Genomic DNA, 6,000 nt, shown 5'->3' on the forward strand with positions numbered 1-6,000 from the left:
CGTATACTGTGGTATTTTAACCACTTGCCCATTGAGTGTCAAGACCCTAGGTCATGCCTTTTTTCTAATTGTGATAGATTCGATCACGGCGTCGCGTATTGCAGATTACCGAGAAGACTTCCATACTCACAACCATACGGCTAGCCATATCTAGCGAGCATACCCCAACAATTCTTCAAAAGGGGACCCCATTGGCCCTTCTTGCGCCTAACGACATTAAACTGGTTGTTCCTAGAATAGATATAAACCCTACATGCATACTTAGAATTCATGGTCCCTTCGTAACCCATCCACCGAGTGATGCTCTAGTCCACTATGTGGAGGAGCCAAATGAGGAAGACACTTATGTATACCCATACATCTCGCACGACGAAGAGGGAAATGCACTCCTTATGGACTATCGACCCCAGTAGTGGTGATGGCATTAGGAAGAGGCCGAGGTAGAGGCCTAGGAGGGAAAACATAGGATCTAGTCATAGAATGGACTTGCGGTCATCTAGGGCACATCTCATCACATTGTCCTGAAAGGGAGCAACCAAATAGAGACAAGGCAGACCTAAGGTGCCCTGAGTGCGAAATCACTCATCTCTTCATTGAATATCCCAAGTGAAAATCATCCTCAAGTTCAGCCAATGTGCCATCTGTCCCATTGGGGCTATTCGGTGTCAAGAACCTTGATGGGGAGGCCACACCTATCCCATTGTGTGTCATGACCCGAGCACATACAAATTAGACTGGGATATCGTTTCTAGGTCCTAGAAACCTCGATGCAGCCTTGATCAAGAAGAAGAGCCGTAGAAGGAGAAAGAAGAAACCCAAAGCTAAGATCACGCTAAAAACTAAGAGTGCCATGACTCTGCCTGCTAGAAAGAAGGTCACTGATGCAGAGGTAGAAACCTCAGCTCCTAAGACAACGGAAAAGGGAAGTGCTAAGGTAGAGGAATACCCGCATCTGAAGCGCCAACTAGAGGCTATTGAGAAAGTGAAGGAATGGGTAAAAGAGGCCCAAGAGCACCTAAAAGATGCTGAGCCCATCCTAGAGGATGAGATCGAAGATCTCTCTAACATAAGCACACCAGTCTCACCCTCTCGACCAAAATCGAGAGATGCGACTGCCCCACAAGTGGTACCGCTTAGGAAAATCCTTGACGCTACAAGCCACCAAATCAGTCATGGCCATTGGCTACTAGGACAATCCAAAATAAGAGAAAGATGAGTAGCCAATGACCTTCTTACCACGCTAATGACCACCCCTATGATGCTGAGCCTAGGAGACCTACTTAGGAAGTATTCCACCCTATGGCAAGACGTGAAGTAGTGGGTTGAAGGATCACGAGAGCAAGCTGCAGCAGACCTACAGACCATGATGCAAATACACAAATACCGAGTTTGATGTTGCACTCTGTGCCTAAGTCCTTGCACGTTAATGCTTTCTGGGAAGGCACTAAGATGCATGCCGTCTTATCTATCTTAGCCTTGGGCGACACAATGAGAAAGGGGATTGTAGACACAGGAGCGAGGGTTAGTGTACTAAGCTACACAGTGCTTCAGACTTGGGGAAACCCACATGTCAAGACCGCTAGGTTCAATGTCACACTAGCAAATGGTATGAGAGTGAAACCATTTGGGGTACTTAAAAATTGGCCGATAAAAATCGCAGGTGTCCAGTTCTCGATTGACTTTATAGTCATGAAGGGAGTGCACTACGATATACTATTAGGCCAACCCTAGATATGCAATGCCAGAGTCATTGAAGATTGGGGTAAAGGCTTAATCTTCCTTGGCAATAGAACGGAAGTTGTAAGGGTAGAGATGGACACTTGGAAGACCTCAGCAGTCGACTTGGATGCCATCTCCACGATGCTTAAAGGTAATGCTCAAGTCAAGGAGTCCTATGGGCCCTTGACCAAGTATATCCCATGCTCGCAGGATGAGCAGGACTAGATGCATGTCCTTCCTATGATCGACTTGCCATTCTTGGATCATGAGGCATACGAGCAAGCCATCAAGACAGTTGGCAAGTCAAAAGACATACCCTCCGTACTAGTCTGCATGATGGCAGAAACTCTTCGTGGGCGACCTAAACCTGTCACATTCCAAGTGCCAAATAACAAGAGGGAACTCCAACAGATTCTGGAGTATTTGACTGGCAAGCTAGCTGGCAATCCAGCAGCAAACTTCAAGCCACTCCAAGATCTGTTAGATGAACCAAGGTGGCAATGGACTAGAGTGCATGACTTAAACTTCATGCACAATTAGGCCCTAGTCCCCGATTAGAGACAAGAGATATACCAAAACCTAGGAGATAAGGAGCAGTTGGATGAAGATGACTCCAATGACAAGTACTAAGACTATTGTTCTTTCAGTGAACGAAAGTGAGTGTGAGATAGACATGGTGGAATACGACATTGAGGGACGAGAAATAAAACATATACGAGCGGATTCCAAGCCACAAAAAAAGGGTGTGTTTAAGGTAGAGTGAGGGTTTATGCGCATGGATTGTGACCACGCTTGGTTGGAACACATAGGAGCCATAGATTTTGAATAAGCAGGCCTAACCCAACCAGATACGATACCAATGCTTACAACAGAGTCACCCTCTCTGCAACCGCTAGGAGAAACCACGTCTTCTAGCAAAAATGGCAAGTTCAATTCTGAGTCGAAAGTAAGCTCAGATAGCGACCCAGAAATAACTAGACCATCCAAGACCAGATGCACCAAGGGGGATCTACCCGTCCACCTGAGGCGCAGACAGTTGAAGGAAGAAGTGGCAAAATAACCTAGGGACACGCAAACATAAGAGCAAAGAAAGCCGTAGGATATCTCGAAGAGATTTATGAAATTTAAGAAGGGTGACAGGGTAGTAATCCTGTTGGGTGCCAAATGCCAAGGGCAAACTAGTAAACCCATCGAGGGACCAGCCAAGTTTAAGGAGGTGAACCTAGCACAGAAAGGGGAGGCACCCGACCGGTCTTTATTGCCAATGACTTGACTGAGCAAGACGAGATGACACTGTAGTAATCCTGTTGGGTGTCAAATTCCAAGGGCAAACTAGTAAACCCATCAATTCAAGAAGGGTGACAGGGTAGTAATCTTGTTGGGTGCCAAATGCCAAGGGAAAACTAGTAAACCCATCGAGGGACCAGCCAAGGTTAAGAAGGTGAACCTAGCAGAGGAAGGGGAGACACCCCAACCAGTCTTTATTACCGATGACTTGACTGAGAAAGAGGACATGAGTCTTGTTGCTCTCTTGCGAGAGTATATAGATGTGTTCGCTTGATCTTTAGAAGAGCTTAGGGAGTTAGATCCGAGTGTAGTGACTCATAACATACCCATGATGCCAGATGCACGCCGGTCAAGTAGCGACCATACCCGATGAATCCAAAACACACTCGTGTAGTCAAAGAGGAGATTGACAAGCTGATGAGAGAAGGATTCATTTAGGAAATTGAGCACACAAACTAGATGTTGCCCATAGTCATAGTGATGAAGAAAAATGGAAAGATTAGAATGTGCATCAATTACAAGAAGGTGAATGCTACCACTAAGAGAGACAACTACCCATTGCCGTACACTGAGCACATGATCAAAAGAGTGGCAGGAAAAGAGACCTACAGATTTCTGGATGGCTTCTCTGGATACAATCAAGTGCAAGTGCATCCTGTCGACAGGCATAAGACTGCCTTAGCCACTGAGTGAGGTGTCTTTGCTTACATAGTCATGCCCTTTGGGTTGACTAATGCCCCAGCTACCTTTCAACGACTCATGTGCACCATATTTAAAGACATGCTTCGCAAGGAATTGGAAGTCTTTGTGGATGACTTGTGTGTTCACTTGACCTGGAGAGAACACATAGACAAACTCTGAGCAGTCTTCGAGTGGTGTCGCCCATATCATCCCTCCCTGAACCCCTTAAAGTGCCAGTTCTGGGTGAAACATGGATGCATCCTAGGGCACGTGGTGTTGAAGAATGGCATTTCCACTAAATCCTCGAAAGCCAAGGTTATTGTTGATCTTCTGCCCCCAATCAACTATAAGGAAGTTCAATGCTTCTTAGGCCATACGGGATACTATCGACGATTTGTGCTATGCATTGATTGCCAGACCTTTGTACAAGTTGTTGATTGTCTTCGAGTGGACTGAAGCATGCCAACAAGCTTATGAGAAATTGAAAAAGGCTTTGACTATTGCACCGATTCTACGAGCCCCAGATTGGACCATTACCTTCCATGTGCATATTGATGCTTCAAAATTCACAGTGGGGGCAGTGTTGTGCCACCCTGGCAAACACAACCTCGACTATTCAGTGAGCTTTACAAGCAGACAACTCATTGATACTGAAATGAATTACTCGAGGGGCTGATAGAGAGGGTTTAGCCATGGTATTTGCTGTAAAGAAGTTTGGCATTATCTGTTGGCTATGCCTTTTGCTTTCTTTGTGGACCATCAAGCCTTGCTGTATATAGTAAACAAACCCTGCATTACAGGACACATAGCCCGATGGCTCCTTCTACTTTTAGAATTCTAATTCTTTGTGGTTGTACGGAAGGGAAAACATCACTACATGGCTGACCACATGTCATGCATCCCCACAACGGGAGAGACTGCTGGACAAGGCATTGTCGATGAATTGCCAGACGCCCACCTGTTTAACCTTTCCAGTGATAGAGATTTATTCAAGGCTAATCTAACACCATATTGGGAAGATGACATCGTCAAAGTGTTGGAGCACGGACTGCCTAAGTGACCGATAGAAAAAGCCCGACTTAGGAGACTTATGCTCAAAATCCAACCCTATCAATTGATAGCAAGCCAACTATATAGGCTAGGGCAAGATAGGTTGTTGTGTAGATGCATATGCGAGCATGAGATGCACGATGTGTTTGCAAAGGTATGCAATGTAATTGTTGGAGGGCACTTTAACAGAGACACGACAACTTGTAAGGTACTGTAGTCTTAACTATGGTGGCCCATGCTTTTTTGCGATGCACCACAATTTGTCAAGCATTCTAGTGAGTGTCATCAGACAAAGGTCCCGATTCGCAAGGATCAAATGGAGTTGATCCCAATCATTGCATGACAACCCTTCGAAAAATAGGGGATCGACTTCATAAGACCCATTAGTCCTATGGCACAGTATTCGCATGCCAAATATATCATTGTGGCCATAGACTACCTAAAAAAATGGGTAGAAGCGAGAGCGACACGAAAGAATGACGCTAGAACGACTGCCAATTTCTTGTGGGAGCAGGTGATCTCACAATTCGGCTGCACCATCGAAATAGTCAATGACCAAGGCACACACTTCATCAATGAAGTGACAGCGTATCTTCTATCCACCTTTATAATTATCCATCAAAAATCCTCTCCATACTACCCTTAATAAAACGAGCAAGTAGAATACACAAATAAGATCCTTGTAAACATCCTGACCAAAGTAGTCTCTGCTTCGCGCAGTGACTGGGATAACAAGCTGATAGCAGCCTTGTGGGCTTACCGTACAACTTATAAAGGTTGACCTATGGGATTGAGGCAATTCTACCAGTAGAGTTCTTCGTTCCTAGCTTGAGAATAGTGCTTCAAGAACAATGGGAAGGAAAGGAGGCATGGACGCAACGCCTAGTTGAACTTGAATGCCTCTTGAAAACTCACCTTCTAGCCACTCATGTGCTCATATGCGAGAAGTCACAATGCAAGAGCTAGTTTGACAAGCATATCAAGCAGCGTGACTTTGAACATGATGACTTAGTGCTCCTGTACTCAGTTGAAGGAAACAAGCAGAAAATGAAGTTTAGTGGTCTTGGGCCTTTCAAAGTTCGTGCAATTAGCTGAATTGGCAACGTTGAGCTCGAGACTCTAGATGGCGAGGGCATAGGCTTCTTCAATGGCAGTCGCATTAAGAAGTACTACCCTCCCATGCATCCGCTGCATGAGCCACCAATGTTAGAAGCACTTGTCAAAGTACGAGTCACCACAATCACCGAAACTGATGATAAGGAT

Source organism: Lygodium microphyllum, chromosome 2, assembly GCF_053477565.2.
Source record: "Lygodium microphyllum isolate KBCC chromosome 2, Lygodium_microphyllum_v1.1.10, whole genome shotgun sequence".
NCBI classification, from domain to species: domain Eukaryota; kingdom Viridiplantae; phylum Streptophyta; class Polypodiopsida; order Schizaeales; family Lygodiaceae; genus Lygodium; species Lygodium microphyllum.